Source organism: Bos grunniens, chromosome 1, assembly GCF_055505025.1.
Source record: "Bos grunniens cultivar Pamir isolate PY7600 chromosome 1, Bosgru_T2T1.0, whole genome shotgun sequence".
NCBI classification, from domain to species: Eukaryota; Metazoa; Chordata; class Mammalia; order Artiodactyla; family Bovidae; genus Bos; species Bos grunniens.
Window position 1 is genome coordinate 67,770,399 of NC_141165.1, and position 25,252 is coordinate 67,795,650.

The 25,252-nt window shown below is 41.0% G+C and overlaps 1 protein-coding gene, 1 long non-coding RNA gene and 1 other non-coding gene across 4 annotated transcripts in view; 2 read left to right on the forward strand and 1 right to left on the reverse strand.

The window, feature by feature from the left end:
• Nucleotides 1–25,252, forward strand: part of LOC147379565 (uncharacterized) — a 553,375-nt gene that overhangs the window by 219,563 nt on the left and 308,560 nt on the right. The window lies entirely within an intron of this gene.
• On the forward strand, nt 8,055–8,127 carry TRNAY-GUA (transfer RNA tyrosine (anticodon GUA)). Its single transcript has one exon. It is a non-coding gene; the product is annotated as a tRNA-Tyr (tRNA).
• On the reverse strand, nt 14,800–24,896 carry LOC147379567 (uncharacterized). 2 transcript variants are annotated; one of them, XR_015133677.1, is made up of 3 exons: nt 24,607–24,896; nt 20,161–20,248; nt 14,800–17,672 (listed from the first exon to the last, which is right to left on the reverse strand). It is a non-coding gene; the product is annotated as an uncharacterized LOC147379567 (long non-coding RNA). The 2 variants fall into 2 exon arrangements; XR_015133679.1 differs by having other exon boundaries at nt 16,204–17,672; nt 20,157–20,248; nt 24,607–24,739.

The window sequence follows — 25,252 nt, forward strand, 5'->3', positions numbered from 1 at the left end:
AACCTGGATCTCCTGCATTTCAGGCAAATTCTTTACCGTCTGAGCCACCAGGGAAGCCCTTAACTTTAGTGTCTTGTCTGAGGTTATTTCAGGTTTAGTTTGTGTCTGGAAACTAACGCAGAGACATAATCTTTGAAAATAAATCAACTGACAATGTTTTCTGTTTTTATTTTAATATCGCCAAAAAACTCCATGATCTTGTACTTTAAATCAAAACGATATCTAGTCTACCAGATTAAAATTCATGAAGTGAAACATTCTAAAACAGTAATGAACACAAGGCAATTTAATATGTGTAACCCATTATATATTTTCCTAAACAAGTTAGAGTGTCAGGTTGCATTCCATAAAGAAAAGTTTTTATATTTAATTACACAGGAATAAAATGACAGAGGAACCATTTTTTTTTTTTACCCTGACACCTAAGATAATGTAATGTATTGTTCTTTCAGTGGGAGAAAAATTAGTTATAATGAACTTGTAATGGAAGTGAAGTGAGAATATTTTAATTAAAGAACTTAGCAAAAAAAAATCAAAAGATAGCAGAGCAAAGGACATGATCAGAATGTTCACAAAAGAGACAAAACAAATACATGTAAAAAAATTGAGCAATAGAGAAATGCATGGTAAAACAAGAAGCTGTTAGTTTCTTTTTGTCTGTTAAATTAGTAAAGAATTAAAAAGGAGAAATCCTCTGGCAAGAATTTGGTAAGACTGGGAGCTCATATGCTTGTTGTAGGACTGCAAAGTGTTTTTATCTTCCCAGGAGCAATCAGATAGTATATATCAAGAACTGAAAAGCACAATATTTAACCCAGTCATTCTGTATCTAGAAATAGAAATTCTCCTAAGGAAATAATTTGAAATGTGATGAAGATGAATGCACAAAGATATTTTATTACAGAATTAATTATAATAAAAATAAAAATGCAAATATCCGCTAATAGGGGAGTGGTTAAGTACATTACAATATTACATGATATAATGATCTAGCCATTATGAAAAACATTTTGAAAATTTCATGATGTAATGAAATATGGGAAAATTCTGATGTAATGTTATATGTATAAATAGTACCATTACAACTGTAAAAAAAAAATCCTGTCTGGAAGGAGACATCAAAATGTTATTAGTTCTTATTGAGTTGTGGCATTTGGCAAATTTTGTTTTATATATATTCTAAATTTTCTACATTGAGTACATGTGATATTTATGATAGAAAAGAAGAATGATAACAAGCCTGGGCTCTGAGTCTGTCAAATGAGACCAGTGTTCTTAAATTTCTCTGAGAAACCAGCTTTGCTGCCAAGCCTCATAGGCAGATGACAGTTGGGGCTTGAAGGTGTCTGTTCAGAACTTTCTGTTGGGGAGACAGTGGCTGCTACCATTCATCTTTAGACATCTGCCACCACAGGGTTCTTGAAGAAAACCTCCGAGGATCGCTTATTTGAAAGGCGAGGCAAGACAGTCTATGGCAGCCACTACTGAGACCTCTCCTGTTTCTCCCTGCAGTTAGCATGGTGGCTCTCCTGGTCTGGTCCAGCAGTGGAGCAGAGTTGTGTGCAGTGAGCTCGGGACCCAAAAGCGCTGTGAGGTCTCTGTGCTGTTTTAGAAGACAGCTTTACAGAGTGTCAGCACCCACGGCTGGAGGAGGGCATTAGCATCTTGATGTGACTATTGCGTCCTGGAAGAGCCCTGCACCCCACCAGCAGGCGAACTCGGGGCTGACTCTGAGCAGACGATGCTACCAGGGAGGTCAGACAACCCAGGAGCTGTGACAGGGAAGCAGGCCTAGCATGGGCAGCCTTGACTTCCCGACATTACCCAGCCCTCCCAAGTCAGTCCCCAACAAGTGTCTTCCCATGTCCATCAGGCCAATAGAATGTGTCCAAGTTCAGTTCAGAAGCAAAACAAATCTTCTTTAATCAAATAATGGCCAAGTTGGGGCTGTCTTTCTAAAGCACGAGGTCTCCCTGCAGGCAGTAGCGGGGGGTGCATGTGCGCACGTGTGTGTGTGTGTGTGTGTGTGTGTGTGGTGGGGGGTGGGGTGAATTCTCTGGCTGTGCTGCTCACGTGCCAGATTGCAGTGCCCAGCACAGCATCTCTGCACACGGCCTGCCTCCAAGCTAGGTGTCGGGTGCAGCCTCTCTGCACACGGCCCCTGAGCTGGGGTGAACCAGGCACAGATGTTTCACATGAGGAACTGAAATCACTGGTGCTGAGGTGCCCTGTAAGCAAGTGAAACTAGACAAGGACCAAAGGAAAAGAGAAAAGGTTAGATAGAGTTCATTTTATTACCCAGGTTCCACTTTTATTTTCCGGGAATTCTTAGTGGGCTTGGCGGGTAACAGCAAGTCTTGTCTGTGACTGCTCTCCAAATGGCATCAGCCAAGTTTGCTTGATAGGACTGGTTTTGTTCAATCTGTTGAATCCATCCAGGCAGTTATAATAATAAGGATGGTCAGCACATATGCCGGGCCCTTTACCTATGGTATTTAATTTAACTGCATCTTTGCCACCGTCCTATGGGGGCGATGTCATTATCCTCGTCTCACAGGTGAGGAAACGGGTCTAAGTCTCAGTTACAAGACAGCAGATCTAAGATTCAAGGTTGAGTCCTTGCAGTTCCAAAGCCTATCACGCTCATAACCAGTACACTCACGTCTCCCAAACTTAAGTCGTTTTAAATGTGTCACTATTTTTACCAAAGCCATGTATCATTAATTTTTCTTTAAGTCAATTTATTTTTGTTTTCCATTAAATTTAGCCTTATCCTAAGCAATAATGGGAATGGAATCATGAGTTTAATGTATTATGCGTGTGTGTTGTGTGTATGTTTCAAATGCTTAGACTTAAAAAAAAAAAAACAATTTCAACAGAGGTTTAATCCCTGAACCTTTTAAAATACTTGCAACAGCAGAAGATGTGTACCATTTGGGGAAAATACATTGAAGCTGCTTTCCTTAGACTGGACCAAAAATGCTAATAGGCTACTAACCAGTTGCTGTTCTTATTAGTAGTTTTATCTTCCTGCCTTTGGTAGAATTGGCCCAGTGCTAATTGCTTCTCGACGTACTTATCCCAAGGCACATGGTTGCTCAAAGGAAGCTGCCATCTCCTCTGGTTTTCCTTTCAGAGCTAGGATGTCCAGCACACGCTGAACTCAGACACTCGCGGCCTTGCACGGGGGCCGTCCAGCCTATGAACCAAGCATGTCAGGCCTTAAGAGATGAGAATAGTGGGTCTGGCTCATTTGTAAGCAGCTCGATGACTTCCATTTAATACTAAAATTTGCAGTGTCATTTTGGGGAGGAGATGGGGAAGCCCCGAGGACCACTTTCTTTTACTTTATTGTGTGGGACCTGGCAAGATAGCTGAATCCCGTCAGACATGCGCTCAGCCATGAAACATTTACCTGTGAGAAGATCTCTCAGGGAAAAATGAGTATCACTTCACCTCTATGCTATACATGGATGACACTTTCACTATGGTAGTGCTCTATGCAGACAATCTGAGAAAAATCTGGAAGGCTGCTAACTTGCTGCGTGTACAGAGCCTTGAACCAGGAATTGGTAGGCCTTAGCTCTTGTACCAGCTCTTTTCATCTTCTCCAGGCTTCTGTTTCCTGCTCTGGAACAGTACCTCCCTCCCCAGGGTGCTGAAGTGTACCCTGAGGATGTGAAAGTGAACAGTCATCTGGAATCTCTCTGCTGAGGTCGTCACTATGACTCATCTATGTCTAAAATCAGGGGGTCAGAGCCATGGATTTCGTACTGTTTTCCAGCCTGTGCACATCGCCTGGGCTTGTTGGTTAGCTGAGTAAATAAGATTGATGGTGGCATCTTCTGTTTTTATTAAGCTTCAGAAACTTGTCCGTGAGATATGGCATTGGTCTCTGCACTGAGGCAGGATCAGGAGAGGAATGAAGGAACATGCAGGATAGGCCAGTCGTCTTCACCCTGAGGAAAATGGAAGGAAACCAGTGTGGCCAGGAAGGGAAACAGCACCAGGGATAACCACCAAATATTTTGGTCATTGGTCCAAAAAACCGGAAATGTGCTGAAAAAATAGGCGGTTAAATTCAGTTATTCCAAGACTCTGTATTCTGATGAGATGGCAGTAAGGAGTCATTTGACCTTTATTTGTGGTCATCCTGTCTGGAGAAATTTAACTTTGGCGGCATGTTAACCCTGAACAGCCTCCTGATCTAGGCAATGATTTTAATAACAGTTACTATGCTTCTTCTAGGAATAGTTTATGTGAAGCACTGTGACAGGAAAATTAGGTCTCTGAACTCCTCACTACCGTGCTTTCCGGTGGGCAGCATCACTACCATTTTATTGACAAGAAGTTTGGGCGGAAGGTTCAACCCCATTTCTGAGGCGGCTTAATCAGCAGCAGAGCCAGGATGCAAGAGTTTGGTCTGCCTCCCACACTTGTGCTTGTTGTAGGCTACTTTTCTCTACACTCAGTAATTCTTCTGGAGGTGTTAAGGTTTAACCTGGCTTTTGTTGACCTGAGTGCCAAGCCTTGACAGTCCATTAAGAGAACTAAGGAAAAACATGTCACTGAATAAGAAGTCTGAAGTTTATTACATTAGTTATCATACAAATAGATTTTGGAAATCACTTATCTAATTAACCATTATGATTATTAGTCAGTTGTTTCTATGGAGACAACTCTATCTTATTACTCAAAATAGACACTTGTTTATGCACGTATTTCTGTGCATTCTAGACATCAGCACGTGCAGTTCTGGCAACGGGAGGAAGGACTCCTATTCTTTGAGCGTGACGTCTGTAGGCTAACCTGAGTCCTATCTTGTTAATACTCCTAGTTGACCACCTCTGGCTCAGCCCTCCTCAGTGTCACAGCTGGAGAGCAGTGGCTCTCAAAAGTGGCTATACTTCGGAGTCATTGGGAAGTGATTGTCCATGCCCAGAACATCAGCATCCCGGCGGGTGAGAACCAGGGATCAGCACTCTTAAAATTCCCCAGGTGTCTCTAACGCTGAGTGCCAAGCGCTTTCAGTGTAATCGGTTGCAAGTATTTCTACACAAATACGCACGAAACTCTCTCTGCAGGCATGCCAGAACATGAAACAGTGATTCTCTAACCAGGTTGTACACTGGAATCACCTGTGGAGGAGGGGCTCAAAACCTACATGGTGGCTGGACCCCATTCTCACCAGATGTTTTAGTAAGTGGTCCCTGGAGGGGGCAGCTCAAACATCAGTATTTTTTAAAAAAGGCCCTCCACGTCATGCTAATAAGCAACCAGGTTTTGAAGCACTGACTCACACCTACTAATCTTGGGAGGAGGCCTCTGGCCCAAGTTTATTGTGTTTCCACTACATTAATTTATAGTAAGACCTGATGCTTTTCAATAGATATCTTCCAGGTTTAACATTAAGAGTTCAATAGGAAAAAATTAAATTTAAATAAAATTTTTCAGCTGCATAGGGGTGAACATCTTGCCAGCTTAGCTATTGAATACTGGTAGTGTCAATTATTAAGGAAGTCGTATTGGGTATCTGTGAGGGACAGGGAGGTCTAGTTTAGTTTTTCTATTTGGCCTGTTTCCTATAATTTGAAGCCCATTTCCCTCATAGAAATGAAGAGCTTAAAACAACAAAAGCAACAACAAATCAATGACCATAGCACATTATGTTAGAAAGTTAAAAATGCTCAAGCTGTTTAATAATGTAAAATAACCATGCTTATATTAACTGTTCAATAGTAAGCAGCTATCTGTCATTTGAATTTCTTCCCATTATTTCAGCCCAATGGTAATTCTTTCACTTTTAGTGTGTGTAGCTTGCCTGTTTATTCCCTTTCCCTCTTCAGATTATAATAGTTCTGAGTCCACAGTGGCTCCTTTATCATCGTGAGAGAGAAGTTTTCTAATGACTCAGATTTCTAAATTAAACCTAAAATGTTTACTGCAAAGATGCCAGGCACACATTATGCATCACTGTTGCTATACAATAATATAATTCAGATAGAAATTACTTTTGCAAACGGCAATCAATTTTTGCTACTACTTCTTGCTTTCTTGACAATCTGGTCAGTGGACTGTGGAAAGTGCTTTTACTTGATTACTTACGTTGTTGATAATCATTGTGGTTTTTGGCAGAGCTAAGGCATTATTTCACAGACCTGCATTGCAATGGGGAATGGGTGTAACTTTAAAACCCAGCCAGAGTTCCTGTGGCTTTAGCCAACACCAAGGAATGTACAAACTCAAGCACAATTCTTATGAGACTTCATTATTTTTTTATGGTGGTTTGCCATGGGCCAGTCCACACAAGGGGACAGGGTAAGCAAATATGGAACCATGGAGGTCTGAGGTTCCTCTACAGCTCAAAGAGTCTTATACTGTGGAGGCCTCTGTTCTATATGGGGACATAAAGAACACCCTGTGTGTCTCACCTAATGCCCAGGACACATATCCTTTCACTTGGAACTTTGGATTTGAAAGGAAGGAAGCATGTTTAAAAATGTGTGTGTGTGTGTGTGTGTGTATGTATATATTCCAAAACCTATGATGCCACTTGTTTATCTTCCAAAGACAGAGAGAACCACTACTGCAGGCCGAAGGCTTTATTTGGATCTAAATGTTGAAAAAGGAATAAAAGAAACAGAGACCTGAAATGTGGCAGATACCTTTTTTGGAAGTGACTTTATGAGAATAAAGAATGATGGAAAGAAGCAGAGCTATATTGAATGATTGCTTTATCACATTTTGCCAACTCCTATCCTTGACTTTTCAACTTTTTAAACATTTCAAACAAATCAGCTATTCCGTGGTTGAATTCTCCGGGAAGAAATTGACTCTGATTAGTCCAAAACCACCTCAGCAGCCAACTGAAAGACTAGAACTAGTTTAATTTCTTAAAAAATCAACAAGGGTATAAAGTCAGTTATAAAGTGGAATATCTGTCTTGCTAGAACCTAAGCTAAGACCTCTAATTCCTTTTAGATAAGTCAGTGAACAGCTGTCAGATATGTGAACAGATTTTGGACACTTGAGAACTGTGACTTGGAACCAGTGGCCTGGAGGTCCTCTGTCCTTATCCGCGCACCCCTGAGCCACCTGCTTTGGCACAATACACAGTCATTATACACATGGCATCACCCAGTTGTGAGAATCCACTGGTGTGTTTTTAGAATTTCCAGTATTTTTCTAGTTCAGGTGGCACTTACTTTGGACTGCTTTTGGTCTCTATGTCCCCATCCTATTTAGTGACACCACCATCCATCAAGTCACTAAAATCAGAAACTGTCATTATCTTTTAGTTGATAAGCCTTGTCTATCTACCTCTGTGCCTCATGAGTCCCTCGTCTTGTCTGTTACCATCACCTGACTTCAGGCTTCTTCTTGAATAGCCACATAGCTTTTTCACTCACCCCCCCAAGCATCCTTTCTTCACCTTGCTGCCAGATTTTCATCTTAAACCAGAGATCAAATGTTATTGCAGTGCTTAAGTTTTTCTTTGTCTCCTTGATTATGTTCTGATTCCTTCTGTTATTCCTCACCCTGGTCATCTAAGACTGCTCTGGTCGCCCTGCCTTCCGACTGATGTGCTTTCTGACTCACGTGCCTCCTGATTCACATGCCTCCTGATTCACATGCCTCCTCTTCTCAGCTCTGGTTTTACTGGGTTGCCTTTTCTTCTAATGGCATATGTTTCCATACGTTTCTGTGTTTATAGCCAGTTGCTCCTGCTGTTTGTTCTGCCTACAATTCCCTTCCTCTTTTTCTTGAGAGATCATAGCTCACTCCTCTTGCAAAGCCCACATCAAATACCCCTGCTCAGAAGTCTATTCTGCCTCATGAGACATGGGATACTCCTTTTAACACTTAGGTGTATCTGTTGTCATACTCCTCCCCAGGCCTACTCATTCCATAAATATTTGTGTATTTATGTGATTTTAACATGAGTTCCCTAGAGACCAGACCTTTTTTTCACCCTTATCTTCCTAGTAATTGGCACTGCATCTGTCCACGGTAGAGGCTCCATCAATATTAGATTGAATTAGCATTATGAGGGCTCCTCTGCTAGCTCAGTTGGTAAAGAATCTGCCTGTAATGCAGGAGACCCAGGTTCGATTCCTGGGTTGGGAAGATACCCTGGAGGAGGAAATAGCAATCCACTCTATTTTTTTTTTTTCTTTTTCTTTTTTTTTTTTTTGCAATCCACTCTAGTATCCTTGCCTGGAAGATCCCATGGACAGAGGAGCCTGGCGGGCTACAGTCCATGGGGTCAAAAGAGTTGGACATGACTTAGCGACTAAACCACCAGAATTATGAAGCACAGCCTTTCTACATGGTAGCTCCTGGAAGCACTGCAGATTGGGAGATGGAGATTCCAGCCCAATTCCCTATCAGACCTGCCATTGTATCTTACATGGGTTGATCTGTATGCCCCTTGAATTCTTTTTGAGCTTAAAAATTGAGAGTAAGTCTAAAAGTGGCCAGCTACTTCTTTCCTGTGCTGTTTGCTCCATCTGGCCTCTTCATGAACTCTCACGTCTTCTATTAATAATCATTTCTTCTTATTGCCTCACCTTTGCTCTTGTGTCGGTACTGCCATAGCCACTCCAAAGGCCAGCTTACCTTGCACTTCTACTTCCAGTCTTGCCTGAACCTTCCAGTCTAGATTTTCTTTTGTTGAACCTCTCTAGGACTTTAGAATCTCTTTCCTACTATTCATGATTTTATTACATATAGATTTATACTGTTTGATAGCTATTTGACTACGTAAGTTTTTTTTTCTGCTCAGTTCAACTGAGGACTACTATAGTGTATAGCATAGGGTTTTAAGACCCTGATGCTGGGAAAGACTGAAGGCGGAGGAGAAGGGGGCAACGGAGGATGAGATAGTTGGATGACATCATCGACACAATGGACATGAGTTTGACCAAACTCCAGGAGATAGTGAAGGACAGGAAGCCTGGCATACTGCAGTCCATCGGGTTGCAAAGAGTTGGACACGACCTAACTACAGAACGACAAGCTTGATGTTGTTGCCAACAGAGGCATTCCAGTGTCTTTCCTGGAGGCCTTGGATTTGCTGTACCAGATATGTACACATCTGCTTAAACTTCAGATATAAAATGGGAAACATAATAGCACCTATCATATAGAATACAGAAGAGAAAATATATCTGAAACACTTTTGTACCTGATGAATGTCTTGGTAAGTGATAGTTATTATTGTTAAGAACAGTTTTAATCAGAACCTGTTGAAACTGTTTTATCTTCTATCCAAAGCCTACATAAGTAATGACTGATCCTTTGAGGTCTTTATCATGTTGCTGGATAATTATGATGACTAGTTTGGCAAACAGTCAGGTCATGCTTGGTTCTCCATTGCTCCACACAGAGTGCAGAATGGCCAATGCAGGTACTGACATCGTGGTTTGTGCAGTGGTGTCTTGTGGCCCAAATGAACCACAAGAGCTTATGAATTGTCCTAAAACACACAAAATGTGATTCATTAGACATTAATAAACAGAGTATATTTTTGGTGCTATCATACCCAGACTATAAGGTAATTGAAATAAATCTGAGACATATCTCCTGAAAGAGGTCTACTCAATCTTCAGCCAAAGGAGGAAAAAAAACCTACAACCCTATCTCCACAACACAATGACATAGGAAGTATTTGTTTTTAAAACCATTTCATTGTGCTTTCTTAATTTCTCATATCTCATCTCAGAAACTCAGAATTAACATGGCAAAAGTCCATTGCTTTGAGTTTAGGAAAAAACAATATAATTTTTCTCTATCTTTCATAGACTTTGCTTGTTGGGCCAGAAGCCCGACTCAATTGGACACAGCTGCACTCTGAACTTACATCACTAGTTAACATTTCCACTTCGAAGCATTCATTTGGCTTATTTGTTCCAGAAGGTTTTCTGTTCCCTGAGTAAATGTTTCGCTATGCTGTACCCACAGATTCATAAACTAGTTCAGTGGCTGATTTTTTAAGACTGTGGTTTAAAGAGCCCATGACCTATTGAAAAAGCTGCATCTATTTTCACCATTGGATATGAGGCCTGCCCTATACCCTGTTTCAGTATAAGTTAGGTTTTGTCTTTGGCCCTGAATTTCCACCTGTGAGGCTATTTTCTACCCGGAGAGAGTTAAATCTGCAGAGTTCATCTGGTGTCTCGTTCTTAACTGTACCCTAGTCCTTCTTAAGGCGTTAATAGTTCAGTGGTAACTCACTCCAGTATTATTGCCTGAAAAATCCCATGGATAGAGGAGCCTGGTTGGTTATAGTCCATGGGGTTGCAAAGAATTAGACATGACTTAGCAACGAAGCAAAAGTCATTATGATTGCTCATTCATACATGAAGCTTGTGAGACTGAAATTTGGAACTATTTTAAGATTTTTTATAGAAAAAGGATGACCTGGGTGAATCAGGTTTTATGATAGAAATGATTTTATCCATTATGGTATTTGAGGCAACAGGCTTTGATCCTTATTTCCCAAGTTGAATTTGTCTTTCTAAACTTACTATGGGCTTCCCTGGTGACTCAGACAGTAAAGAATCTGCCTGCGATGTAGGAGATCTGGGTTTGATCCCTCGGTTGGGAAGATCACCCAGAGAAGGAAATGGCAACCCACTCCACAATTCTTCCCTGGAGAATCCCATGGACAGAGAAGCCTGGCAGGCTACAGTCCATGGAGTTACGAAGAGTCGTACACGACTGAGCAACTAGCACTTTCACTTTCCACCATGCCTAGCTGGGAAACCTTAATTATGTTACTGAAGTCCTCTGGGATTCAATATTACCATCTAGAAAAATGAAGATAATAATAACACCTACCTGTTAGGTGGCTGTAACGCTGGTACCCAGTAAACACAAAAAATACTTACTATAGGCTTCTGTTGGTGTGTTTCTCATGAAGAAAGACCAAGATTCAAGTACTTGGTCCTTGATTTGGAGTTGTTCATTGACTAAAACCCGGGCAGTATAGAAGAAGTAAGCCTAGCAGTAGGAGAGCACCTAAATGCTGGAACTACTCACTGCAGGGTGGCAGGAGGAACTGGGGGTTGGGAAAGCTTGGGACAGTACAGGAGCACACTGCTGGTGACTATCATTCTGTTGGTGGGACTCGGCATCTCTGTGTGCAAACACCCTCTATTTCACAGATGAAGCAACTGAGACCTTGTCATATGTCTCACTTCTCTGCTTCAGTGAGATTCAGGGTATGGGGAAGATGATTTCCATGTTTCCCTCCTTTTCACTTTAATCCCTACTGAATATTGGGACAGATTTTATCCAGTACACCAGACGTGTATATTACCTACCAGACGTGCTTCAGAGGTGGCGAGAATTGTCCTCTAATGGACAAACAGGATGTGGTTGTGTGGGGCAGTGAGACTGGCTGGAGAACTCCCTAAGCTGCATGCCAAGTTGCTCTGCTGACACCTAGCTGAGGCCAGACAAGCCTGCCCAAGGCCAGGGCCCTGGCTAAGGAAGGGTGGGTCCTGGGAGCTTACTGCTATGACACATAGCATCCACATCACTGGTTCCTTGAGTCATGTTGCCACTTGTTCCTCCACTTCCAGTTCTCCTGTTCTCAGGCATGCCCAGCCAATGACTGGGTCAACAGTTGAGGTCTGTAAACCTTGCAGACCTTTCTCAGGGATTAAAGGGCTGCCCATTTGTGGCTACTGTGGTGCCTGGCGCATTCTCCAGGATGGCCGTGCATAGGAAATATACTTCTACAGTGGAGACTATCTAGTATTTTATGTTGACATTGGTGTGTGGTCCCTATGGAATATTGGTAAGATGAGGAAAATAGAGGGCATGACATTTTAATACATGTCAAGATGTCTTTAAGGGATGAGAAAAGCCTCTAATTAGCTAGCACCTATTTGGAATGATTCCATATGTTATGTGTTAAGACACTGTTGGAGAGCTTGGCCAGAGTTATACTCCTGCATTTTTAGAGTACTTGTAAAGAGGAGTGTTTTCTCCATGAGGATGTGAGTTACTTTGGGAGACTTGGTTATTTCTTCTTAAGAGTCTAATAGCATCGTTCAGTAGAACTTTTTGTGATAATAGTTACATTCTGTAATTAGCCGCTAGCCTCATATGGCTCTTGGGTGCCTTGAAATATGGCTAGTATGACTGCGAATGGGATTTTTAGTTTCTTTAATTTTAATTAAACAGCCAGTGTGAATATTACCTACCATACTGGACAGCACAGGAGTGCAATACTACTGCCTAATTTATGGGCAGCATACCCAATCATTATATGTTAAATTGAATTGAACTTACATTCTTTAGGGCACTTGCTAAAAGATACCTGTATAATATGGTTTTCAAATTTATAGCATAATTTATTTTCAGTAAGTCTAGATTTTCTATTCATATAACACTTTAACTAAAAACTTATTCTAATCCAAACCTAAACCGTCATTATTACTATTGCAGTGTTTTGAGACCCCTGGGCTTGGGGAAAGGAGAATCCCGACAGTGATGCATGACTGTTTTGCTATTTCCATAAATAATACTTTATAGATCCTCTCTGCCTTCCACAGGGCTTCCTAGATCATTTCCCAGTGAAACTGGGAAACTGGATATTTCTTATCTCCACTGTCTCTCGGCTGCGTGTGCGGGGGGGAAGAGAGTGAGTAGCACTTGCCATTGAGAGATGTCTAGGTTTGAATCCCCATCTGCAACTTTGGAAAAATCATTTAAATCTTTATAACTTCAGTTTTTCTTATCAAATGAGAATGAACTGAATTCTTTCAGCCCTAGGTGTCTTTCAGAGCTGAAGCATAAGAATCTTTGATTTAAAATGTGTGTAAATCTTTCTGAGCTGTGAAACACTCTACAAATATTTATGGCCATGGCTATTGTTGTTTTTTATCTCAACTGAAACTGGAGCATTTATTTTGGCCTCCATGGCATATTTTTCCACTCCCAAAACTAACTATTCAGCCACTGCCTGTGATAGAGCCTTATCACTGAAAATATTCAGGATTTAATATACTATATTATATGCCTCATAATCATGAAGTAGCATCTGTTAAATGCCAGTCTGCATGGTATAGAGCTGATCTTTGTGTAGTAGATTGGTTAAATGAAGCCAACTTTTCTGTGGTAGGAGAAAATTTGAAGAGTTCCCACTCACATTCAATATTGGCTTGATGATATACTTGCTTCCTGAGATAAGGAGAAATCTTGGTTCTGGTCCTACCTACAAGGTAGATTTATTGCATGAACTGCAAATTTTGTTTAACCTACATATAGATTGTCTAGAGAGGAAACTAAGTCTGTGATAGCAATTTTTGATCTGTCAGGTGATTGTACCTGGATTTCTTAATCTGCCTTTAAACTTGAAGATAAGGGGCATACCTAGTTCTTCATTCTTTCTGAAAACCGTGCTCCTGGAATCAATTGTTTAGAAGTATAGTACATATATAGTGAGTTGCTATTACAACTCATGCTACATGAAGATATGGACTTCCTCAGTGGCTGGCTCAGTGGTAGAGAATCCACCTGCCTTGCAGGAGATGCATTCCTGGGTCAGGAAGATTTCCTGGAGGAGGGCATGGCAACCCACTCCAGTATTCCTGCCTGGAGAATCCCATGAACAGAGCAGACTGGCGGGCTCTATCCATAGTGTCGCAAAGAGCTGGACATGACTGAAGTGACTGAGCATGCATGCTCATGCAGATACACAAGGAAAAATGTAACTTCTGTATTTTTCTGTAGCTTATCTGAGCTTTCTCTTGAATTTTTAATCTGTTGGGCAATAAAGAATGTATCATTATCATTTGCTGTATAAAAAATTACCCTCAAGGGCTGCAGTTTAAAACAATAAATATTTATTATCTCATGACTTCTAGGTCATTAATCTGGGTGTGACTTTGCTTGGTCATCTGGTTCAGGGTCTTTTAGAAGGCTGCATTCAAGGTGTCATCTAGGGCTAGATCTAGGATGACCAACTGTATGGGGTTGCTCAAGACTGAGTGGTTTCCTGGGATGTGGGACTTCATTGCTCATACTGGGAAAGTCTTGGGAAAACTGAGATGAATTGGTTACTTTCCTTGAGTTTCATCTGACATCTAGACTGAGGGATAATCTTTCAAGCTCATCCATGTCAGGTGGCAGGATTTAGTTCCTTATGAGTTGTAGGACAGAGGTCCTCAGCTTTTTCTTAGCTATTGTTCAGAAGCTTCCCTTAGATCCTCATCACATGGACCTCTCCATTGTGCAGCTTACAGCATGGTAGCTTGTTTCGTTAGAACAAGCAAAGGTGAGAAGAAAAGCGAGCAAACTGGAAACCAGAGTCTCTTTTAAATCAGATCTTTGAAGTTCCAACCCAACATTTCTGCTGTATTGCATGTGAGAAGAAAGTCATTAGGTCCAAAGAATACGCAAGCACAGTGAATTATTCAAGGCAGAAAATAGGGAGACATCTTAAGGAGCTGCCACTACAAGGGAAAAATAGTAAAATGTAGTCCATTTGGCAAATATGGGTAACAGTAATTTTGCAGTAATCATTCAGAATTTAAACTTTTCTTCTCTTCCTTTTCTGAGATGGCTTCTCAGTATATAGCAAGAAGAAGATCTACTGACCTCATGGCCATGGGAAAGAGGGACCTCAGACCATCTGTGCTGCCCTGGCTCCTCTGTTCTCTGCAGCAAGGTCCTTTTTATGCCTGGTGACTGCTGTTCAACAGCTGAAGTTGGCAGCTGGTGGACACATGCTCTGTAATCTCATGATTCAGTAGGGGCTTGACTGTCCTCTCTGCTGATTTGGTGTCCTGTCCATTCTTGTCTCTCCCACCTGACCCTCTAGCCTAGCAGCTCCCCTGAGGCCCTTACAGTAACCCTCTGGTAAATTCTCCACCCAGTATCATCAGATGTAGCCTGTTTCCTTTCTCAGGGCATGTGGAAACTTCTAGATGGTCTTGAGGTCATATGAGGGCTGAGGGCGACTCCAAGGGGCTAAACTGAGCTTTCCTTCCGGCGCCCCACCTCCGCCTTCCCCACATACTCACACCATTCAAACAGTGTTCCCCGGATGCAGCTATTCTGTGACAACTTGCTCTGAGTCCCAAATGAGAAAGGAGGCAAAAGCACCTCCTATTTGCATACACCTCATTCTAGGCTCCCACCCCCATTTTGGGGGAGGGGCGGGCGTGGGGTGCGGAGGAGGCTGTGATGTTCAGTCCCATGTGCAGGCTCCTATACCCCAGGCACATGTTAGACCTGCCACTCATGGGCCAGGTCTGGCTCTTGCTGTGTTAAATGAGGTCAGGACAACTTGGAGTGGTTTTCTTTCCTTTCTTTTTTCCCTCTCTTCCCAAAGGTTGGCTTTCATGACTGTTGTCTTGAAGTGGATTTGTAAACGTCAGATTTATGACCCAAAGATGATCAATGGCCTCTTATTCCTTGCAGCAGTAAGCCTTTGGCTTGGCTGGTATGTCAGAGCTGCAGAGGAACATAATTTAAGGGGGAAAGTGTATTCAAAATGCCAAAAATACTATCCCCATTATATGCTTTGGGTTTTATAGCTGCAGGTGACTTCTTGGAGTGACTGACAGCCCTGGGTTGAGGTTCAAGGGCCTACTCATTCTAAAAATGGAGGAATTATTTTAAAAAAATGCTTTTCTAGTGGTAGTGCTATGAATCCAATATTTTAGTGCCCCAAACAGAGGTTTTCTGTGGGGTTAACCCCACAGATTGAAAGAACTGAAAAAAAGTGTATGTTTGTGTGTGGAGATGAGGGGAGGGGTGCTTAAAAAGGGAACAAGGACCGAAAGTGAAATGTAGGCTGCAGGGAAAATAGAAAGCATAAAATGTACATAGTGGGAACAAAATGGTTAATAGTTCTTCTCTTCCTAACCCTCCCAAGCAGCTGCATCCAGGGAGGGAAGTTTGCCATGGAAACACAGGAAGTATCAGTGATCTGGGCAACAAGGGAAGCTTTTCTTGTTCTATCCAAACTGGAAGTAGCTCCCTTCCCACCAAAATGCCTGGGGCTATACAACACTTCTCTTTGCGGTGGCACAGGATGTAGAGACTGAGTGCTATTTATGGCAGCAGGCAGCCAGAGATGGCAGTTTGTAGAATACACTTAGAGGAAGAACATACTCTGAAAAATAGAGTTGATGAGGAATTTGAATTAAAGGTGAGCTTTGAGTAATTACAGATAGAGAGATAGCATTAAATAATTGACTTTATTTAACACAGGAGAGTGTCTTGACACAGGAGAGTGGCCGTTTTAACCCAGAGGGAGAGACACAGACACATACAGAGAGGGGTTCAGCGTCAAGCAGTGTAAGAGTTGGATCCGAAAGAGGAAGGACTTGTAAATAGGACCACAGCAGAGATACTTCCCTCAGCCACACCTGGACATGGATTATGAAAAATTTCTTAGTGATGAGGGATTGTAAATTAACATCAGCCCTACACTGAATTAAATATACATTAAACTGCACATAACATTCAGTTTAAGGTATTTGAATATGAATTGTTTATAGTTTTTTTTCCACTATGGGATTTGAGTGATTCTCAATGCATTCCTTTTTATTTAATTTTTAAATGAAATCTGCAGTTAAAGACCCCTCCTGATAATGTTATGTCTGTTGCTTCACTGGGAGTGTCTAAATAATAAATTTGGGTACACAGTGTGACCCAACCAGGCTAACAGCTCCCCTTACAGAATGCAGCTAACTGAAGCTCACCCCCACTCTGATATACCATGATTTACAAATGCAAAGGACAAAGGGAAAAAGGCACAAGATGAGAGAGGCTGACTGAGATACAAGATCAAAGGAGGAAGTGCAGAAGAGAGTGAGCAGGTAAAGGGTAGCATGACTATTGAGGGTCGAGAGAATCTGTAAAGCTGTGGATGGATCTGGGAGGAAGGGCCTTGCATAAGTTAGATGTGCTTTTGCTTTTGGCTGAAGAATGAGGAAGGGATGTTTGAGGGATGAGGAATGGTTATGGTAGTGGGCTGAAAGGGCATTGATTCTGTCCTGGCTTCAAAGACAGTTGGTACAAGTTCTTGGGAGAAAATACTAGCAAAAGCAGAAGAAACTGTTTTTCTCTGTGACCCAAGTGAAATGGTGGAGTGGGCATTCCTTCCAGTAATAGACTTGAATAGTGTTCCTCCCGGCCATCTTGGGCTTCCCTGATAGCTCAGGTGGTAAAGAATCCGCCTGCAATGCAGGAGACCCCAGTTCGATTCCTGGGTTGGGAAGACCTGCTGGAGAAGGGATAGGCTACCCACTCCAGTATTCCTGGGCTTCCCTTGTGGCTCAGCTGGTAAAGAATCTACCTGGGTTCGACTCCTGGGTTGGGAAGATCCCTTGGAGAAGGGAAAGGCTACCCACTCCGGTATTCTGTCCTGGAGAATTCCATGGGCTGTATAGTCCATGGGGTTGCAAAGAGCTGGATACGACTGACTTGCACTTTCAGGCATCTTGAAGAATTGCTGCTGCTGTCTCATTAGAAGGCAGCCTTCTCCTGAGGGAGCACCTGTAACTGAAGTAGTGATGAGGCATTGCCCTTGGGCGACTTCTTGAGGCCATCTGCCAAAGTGGGGATGGAGGGCAGCTTTGGATCAGAAGAGGAAGCTGAGGGGGTCATCCATGGTGAGGCACTTGTAAGAGTTCACGTGGCACCACCTGAAAACACGTAGTTATAATTAGACCAAAGTTCCTGGGATGCTGTGTAAAAACGTAGAGTCATATATCAATGGTATACTTTTGTACAGCATTTCTATTAATATACCCCTTCTGTACCAGGCTTCCCAGCTGGTGCAGTGGTAAAGAATCTACCTGCCAATGCTGCTGCTGCTGCTAAGTCGCTTCAGTCGTGTCCGACTCTGTGCGACCCCATAGACAGCAGCCCACCAGGCTCCTCCATCCATGGGATTTTCCAGACAAGAGTACTGGAGTGGGGTGCCATTGCCTCAATCCCTGGATTGGGAAGATCCCCTGGAGGAGGAAACAGCAATCCACTTCAGTATTCTTGCCTGGGAAATCCTATGGATGGAGGAGCCTGGGAGGCTACGGTTTCTGGTGTCACAAAGAGTCAGACACGACTGAGTGACTGAGCACATAGCACACTGCGTTCTAGAAGCATGCTATTGTCTCCATTTCAATAATTAAGAAACTGAGGCTTAGCAGTTAAATAATGTGCTTACTGTATTAAAATGAAAAGTTTTAAAGCCAGGATTTAAATCACTATTTATCTGCCTACAAAACTTATTTATGTTGCCCACTATGCTCAATGAGCCCTTCGGTGCTTCTCTGCCAGGCCAGTATAATCCCAGAAGCAGTTGAAGTAAGAACTTTAAAAGGGCAGGTCATGTGCCAGATCTCACACACTTGGGAGATAATGGCCAAATCAGCTGGAAATGTCAACAGAATCCTGAGGACAGTGGCTCTAGGTACAGATCACATAGTCTCTGGTTAATGGGAGGAGGAATTTTTTGGCTAAGCAAAACCTGAATATGGGTAAGTTTGCTCATGGTTGTATGATCAAGTGTTTGGGCACTACATGTGTTAAGGGTGGGTATTGATTGGTTCACCAGTGGTGGTTATCTTGGCCAAGTTGCTTAACTTGCCTAAAATCCATTTTCCGTCTATAAGATGAAGAATATGAAAGCATGTGTTTTCTAGGATTATTGTGAGAATTCACCACAAATACATACTGTGGCAGATTATATTTTCCAAAGATGACCACACCAGTATACATACCCCAATCCCACACGTGTTTCTTAAATGTGACTGACATTCTCCCACTAAAAGTTGAGGTCTATATTCACTGTTTGACTCTGGGCTGACCTGAGTTCTCTGGTCAATGGATATGGCAGGAGTGATGCTATGTGACTTCCAAGGCTTGGTCGTAAAAATGATTCAGTGTCCACCTGTTCCCTTTCTTAGGCTATTTGCCTTTAGAACACAGCTATCGTGCTGTAAGGAAGCACAGACCAACTCACATGCAGAGGTCAACATGGAGAGCAAACACGGCCCCCTGTAGACAGTCATCACCAAACACCAGACATCAGTGAAGGAGCTTTCTGACCATTCAGGTTCCTAGCCTTTGAATCTTCCGTCGGCAGCTCCAGAGAGCAGAGCCCAGCTGCTCCTACTGTGTCCCATCCAAATTCCTGACCCGCAGTATCAGTGAGCATGACTCATTACTGTTCTGTGCCACTAAATTTGGGGGTAATTTGTTATGCATCCATAGTAACTGGAACAGACTATGATACCATGTAAATCATACAAAAGAAAAATAAGATAGCTAGGGAATTTAAGTACCCCATTTCCTATTCATTAAGTTAATATGCATTTGCTAGAGCAAGTGTACTCAATCAAGAGTCATTCTGGAATCTAACAACTTCGTCACCAAATTGTCAGGGATATACAACGAAAACAGAGAAAGAGACACAGTGATACTTTTTATCTACAGATTAAACATGGTCTCTGGGCCCTTTTAACTTTTTGACAGAGAAAACAAACTTCTGTTTGCTGATCTCTAACAAATATTTTAGCTGAGTGCTCACAGATTTACTTTTAACTAAAGCTCTGTTCAGGAATGAGGAAATTCTAATAAGTAGCTCAGGGGTGGCTAACCTTAGCTCCTGTAGTAATAATAAAACTTTATATTTACTTGGGGTTTTTACATCCTTAATCTCAAGTGGGATTTTTTAATTCCTTTGTGCAGATTTAGCATAGAGGCATATAGTAGCCATAGAATATAATGTGTGTGTGTTTGCTTCTCCTTGCAGCTGTTGGGGTATGTGAGTGTGTGCATACCAAAGAGAAATATGTGCAACTGAGGATGAAACAAAGAAACTAGTGACCACTTTTGGCACCTATGTACTTGTATTAAGAAATACAGCTCTGGGATAGAACCCTGAGAGGATTTGTAAATTGGCACTTGCCCAGTTGCTATGTGGTTACAAGGCAACCGTCTCACTCTTGGAGAAATAAATACCATGGAAGCATTGGGCAGGCAAAGAAAGACATTATATAGTTGCTTAAAGATTCTGAAGGTCCAAGGTTTTACTTTAATTGCAAGCTGACAGGCTAGCCTGCAATAGTTTCAAGGATGCAGTAGAGTTGAGACTGAGTCAGAGGCAAAGGACGTATGTTACTCACTCACAGCAATAGCAGGAGCTGGAGAATCAGCATTTTATACCAGTTCCTAGGTCGTAGTTCTCATGGGATGTCTTGAAGAGCGCAGACAATACCTGTAAACACAGTGAGTTTGTTATAGGAAAAGAACAGGGTTTGTTAGGGAACTTGCATCTGGTGTAATATGCAGTCAACATGCTTGATCTTTGCTTCAGGGAGAGGCATTTTCTTTATTATAAACTGGACAGTAAGCATGCCTGCCCTTTGCTTCATGGGGAAACACTATCTCTATCTTTCAAGGCTGTAAGTAAACCTGATCTTTGCTCTTGAGGAAGATATATCCATATTTTAAGGCTGTTTGCTATATGAGTATGCTTGAAAAAATATTTCAAAACAAAGGGAAGTCAATATCTGTGCAAACGAGAAGTGCAGAAATATTGAGATTCAAGGAAAATTGTCTCCCAGTAGTAATTCCCAGTCATCAAAGATCTAAAGAAATTGCAGCACAACTTATGCTTTGTTCAGTGATCAAAGGTCAATTACATCTATATGCATTAGAGAAAGTATAGATATTAATGTGTGCACTGTAATTTGGATTTGCATATTTTTTTCCATCTGGACTGTCCTTCAGGGTGGTCCCCATCACTGAGACAGCAGACAGCCTTAAAAACATTGTTTCCTTTGAGTTCAAGTTTATCTTTTCCTGTTGGTTTGGGGATTAGGTGACTGTTGAGACTCTGAACGCCATAATTCACAATGACACTGTGAAGTGAGTAGAGTAAGAGGAAATTACTCCATGGCTGGTATGAGGAAAGAGAAAACGAGAGTGACAGACTGGGGGTGGCAAGTGCAGAAAGGTAGTAACAAAAGCTGCTTCTGAGACTTGCCTAGAAGAGTAAAGGAGGCTTATTGGGGCTCAGCTGCTTTGGGTTAAAGAGGATGTTAATCGCTCACTACTTTCAAATATATTTTCAGCCATTTTACTGCTCTGCTAATTGGCTGCATCCTTGTGGAAAAAAAACTAGACAAACAGCTTATTGGCCCAGGCAGGTGCCAAGAAAGATTGTTTTGTTTTGTTTTGTTTTTGCCTGAGCTCTTGCTGGGAAAAAAAATGTCCTTGACAAATTAACATCCAAATTATACCATATTTGTGGACTAAAAATCATGCTACTAAGAAATGTCATATGCATTCATCTCTGGCTAGTGAATTACCAGGGACATTGGGAGAAGCAAATACAAAGCCACTCTGAATGACTGCTTTCACAGCCCAGGTTGCAAAGGAATCCAAAGATTTGGACTCAAGATGAGCTCACAATAGAAAATTATAAGGTAAGAATCCATCATAGGCAGTAACTTAAGATAGAGACAATAAAACAATTTTGTTTCAAATAATTAGATAAAAAGAGATAAAACCTATGAGAAAAGAATAAGATAAAATGAAAAATATATAAGAAAACTTGGAAAAAAACAAAAAAATCAACAGCCAAATAAATAGTTGAATTCTGCTGCTGGCCAGGATGGGATTACCTGTTTCTTTCTTAGTGGTAACAGTTGACACTCTGGACAAAGCATGACAAACAAGCACCTGAGAACCCTGGAAATTTAGCAGAAGCAGACAGATTGGGGAAAGGAGTCAAAGTTTGAAGGAGTGACCTATACAGAAGTAAATTTGTGATTTTTTTCCTCTCAAGTTCTCCATCTTGCATTGAGATCTCCAATTGCAGAACTCTAGCTACTTTTTTTTTTTTTAATTTTAAGCTTTTTATTTTATATTGGAGTATAGCTGATTATACTTTACAGGAGACTCAGTGTTAAAGAATCCATCTGTAATGCAGGAGACTTGGGTTTGATCTGTGGGTTGGGAAGATCCCCTGCAGAAGGGAGTGCCACTCCACTCTAGTATTCTTGCCTGGAGACTTCCATGGACAGAGGAGCCTGGTAGGTTATGCTCCATGGGATCACAGAGTTGTACACAACTAACACATTCACATAGGTGATTAACAATGTTGTAATAGTTTCGAGTGAACAGCAAAAGGGATAGCCATACATATGCATGTATCCATTCTCCACCTGCTCCCCTCCTATTTGGGCTGCTATATAACACTGAACAAGTTCCATGTTAAACACTAAGATGAGATCTTTCTGGCCAGTTCTGAAAAAGGGATACCAGAGAGGATGTGGAGAATGTCAGAGGAGAGAGTGGAAGAAAGGGACCCCTAATTATGTCTTTGAACCAGAACTAATTCCAGGCTCATGCTGGACTTGGGCAAGCATGGGGCGGGTACCTAAAGCAGTATGGCGGCAGCTTTGAAACCTGAACTCGTAGCGGAGCCACTGCCCAGGGAGAGTGAGACAGACTTGTGTTCTAGACCTAACCGAGTTGATTGTCTGTAAAACAAACAAATTCTCCAAGACTTTAGCAGGACCTAATGTTTTACAACAAAACTCATAACGTCCAACATAAAGTTAAAAATTACCCTAATGCCAAAAACAAAAAAGACCCCAGGAAAATGTGACCAATTTTTAAGGGAAAAAGACAATAAACACAAAATTCCAAGATGACCCAGAGTTTAGAGAGCAAAGACTCTTAACTCAGATATTACTATGCTTCATATCAAGATATAAGCACTCAATGAATGGAAAGATAGAAGTTTTATGCTGAGAAATAAGAAACTATAAAATAGAACCATGTAGAAATATTAGAACTGAAGTACAATATCAGAAATTAGAAAAGAATCCATGGATTATCTCAGCAGCAGAATGCAGATGACCAGTCAGTGAACTTAAAAGGTAGATCAATAGTAATTGTTCAATCTTAGTTGTTGTCATTGTTTGGGTACTGAGTTGTGTTCAACTCTTTTGTGACCCCATGGACTGTTTCTCACCAGATTCCTCTGTCCATGGGATTTCCTGGAGTGGGTTGTCATTTCCTTTTCCAGGTTATCTTTCTGATTCAAAAATAGAACCCATGTCTCCTGCTTGGCAGGTGAATTCTTTGCTGCTGAGCCAACAGGGAAACCCTTCCAATCTTAACAACACAGCAAACAAACAAACACATATTAAAACAAAAAAAAAGAAAAGAAAAATAACCTAAAAATGAACAGAGGCATAGGGACTTTGGAGACAATAGTAATATGTCTATCATTTTCATCATTTGAGTTCCAGAAGGAAAGGAAAGAGATTGGTACAGAAAAAAAAAATATTGAAGAAATAATTACTGAAATGATCCCAAATTTGAGAGACAGAAATTTACAGATTTAAGAAGTTCAGCAAAACCCAAACAGGATACACACAAAGAAAAATGAGCCCAGATATATCATAATCAAATTGCTGCAAACCCAAAATAGGAAAAAATAAATCTTGAAATAATACATTCTGTGCAAAGAGACAACAATTTGAATAGCCAAAGATTTCTCTTAGGTCATGAAGGTCAGAAAACTGTGGAACTATATATTTAAAGTGCTAAAAAAAAAAAAGAATACTGCCAATCCAGAGTTCTGTGTTCAGTAAAAATATGTCAAGAAGGAAGAAACTCTTAGAAAAGAAGGAAACTATTAGAAAACTAAGAGTTTATTACCAGCAAATCTGGTCTAAAAGAAACACTAAAGGAAGTTAATTAGGCTGAGGGGAAATGATACTGCAGGGAAACTTAGAACTTGAGGAATGAAAGAACAATAAAAATAGCGAATATCTGGGGAAATTTAAGGCTGTCCTCAAGTTCTTCAAATTACAACAGTTGAGAGCAAAAATTATAACTGTGGTGGAATTATCAATGTATATAGATATAAAGCATATGACAGCTATAACATAAAAGGAAGAAAGCAAACAGATCTATATGGTTGTACCATATTTTACTTGAAGCGCTAAAATATTAAATCAAAATAGACTAAAAATTAGATATGCTCTTTTGTTTGTATGGCAGCCATGAAAAATTATGCAGTTTATGCAATTATAGTCCAGGCATCAATGCAAGTTTAAATAGAATACCAAAAAACATTAAAAAATAACCAAATAAGCTTCATACGATTGTAAAATAGTTATTGACCTAGTAACTCAGTACATGGCTTAATCATCTGGCTGACAACTGAAAAAAAAATATAATAAATTGAAAGCTAAATATAAGAAAATTGTCAGAGACACAGCAAAAAGAGATAAAGCAATCAATTTTGTTGACAAGGTGAGGCAAATGTCTTTTGAAAGGTTTAAAAGAGTATCTAAAGTGAATTAACTGAGTAATATAATCATTCATCAGTGTTTTCAGTTTCATAAGCGTTAGTTCACTGCTTATATTTTTAAAAAGTTTATAAAATATTTGTTAATGCCTTGAGTTTGGACCCTCTGCATGGGATGGGATTTTTGTTTTTATGCATTTTTATATTTCTATGCACTAAAAGGTGATAACGTAGTACTGTATAGAAATATACAACAAACTGTGGGAAATTCTTAAAGAGATGGGAATACCAAACCACCTTACCTGCCTCCTGAGAAACCTGTATGCAGGTCAAGAAAGCAGCAGTTAGAACAGGACATCAAACAACGGACTGGTTCCAAATTTGGATAGGAGTACATCAAGGCTTCTTGTCATCTGTACTGTCACCTGCTTATTTAACTTACATGCAGAGTACATCATGCGAGATGCCAGGCTAGATGAAACACAAGCTGAAATCAAGATTGCTGGGAGAAATATCAATAACCTCAGATATGCAGATGACGCCACTCATGGCAGAAAGCAAAGAAGAACTAAAGAGCTTCTTGATGAAAGTGAAAGAGGAGAGTGAAAAAACTGGCTTAAAACTCAACATTAAAAAAAACCAAGACCATGGCATCCGGTTCCGTCACTTCCTGGCAAATAGATGGGGAAACAATGGAAACAGTGACAGAATTTATTTTCTTGGGCTTCAAAATCACTGCAGATGGTGACTGCAGCCACAAAATTAAAAGATGCTTGCTCCTTGGAAAAAAAACTATGACAAATCTAGACAGTGTATTAAAAAGCAGAGACACCCACAAAGGTCTGTCTAGTCAAAGCTATGGTTTTTCCAGTAGTCATGGTTATGGGTGTGAGAACTGAACCATAAAGAAAGCTGAGCACCGAAGAATTGATGCTTTAGAACTGTGGA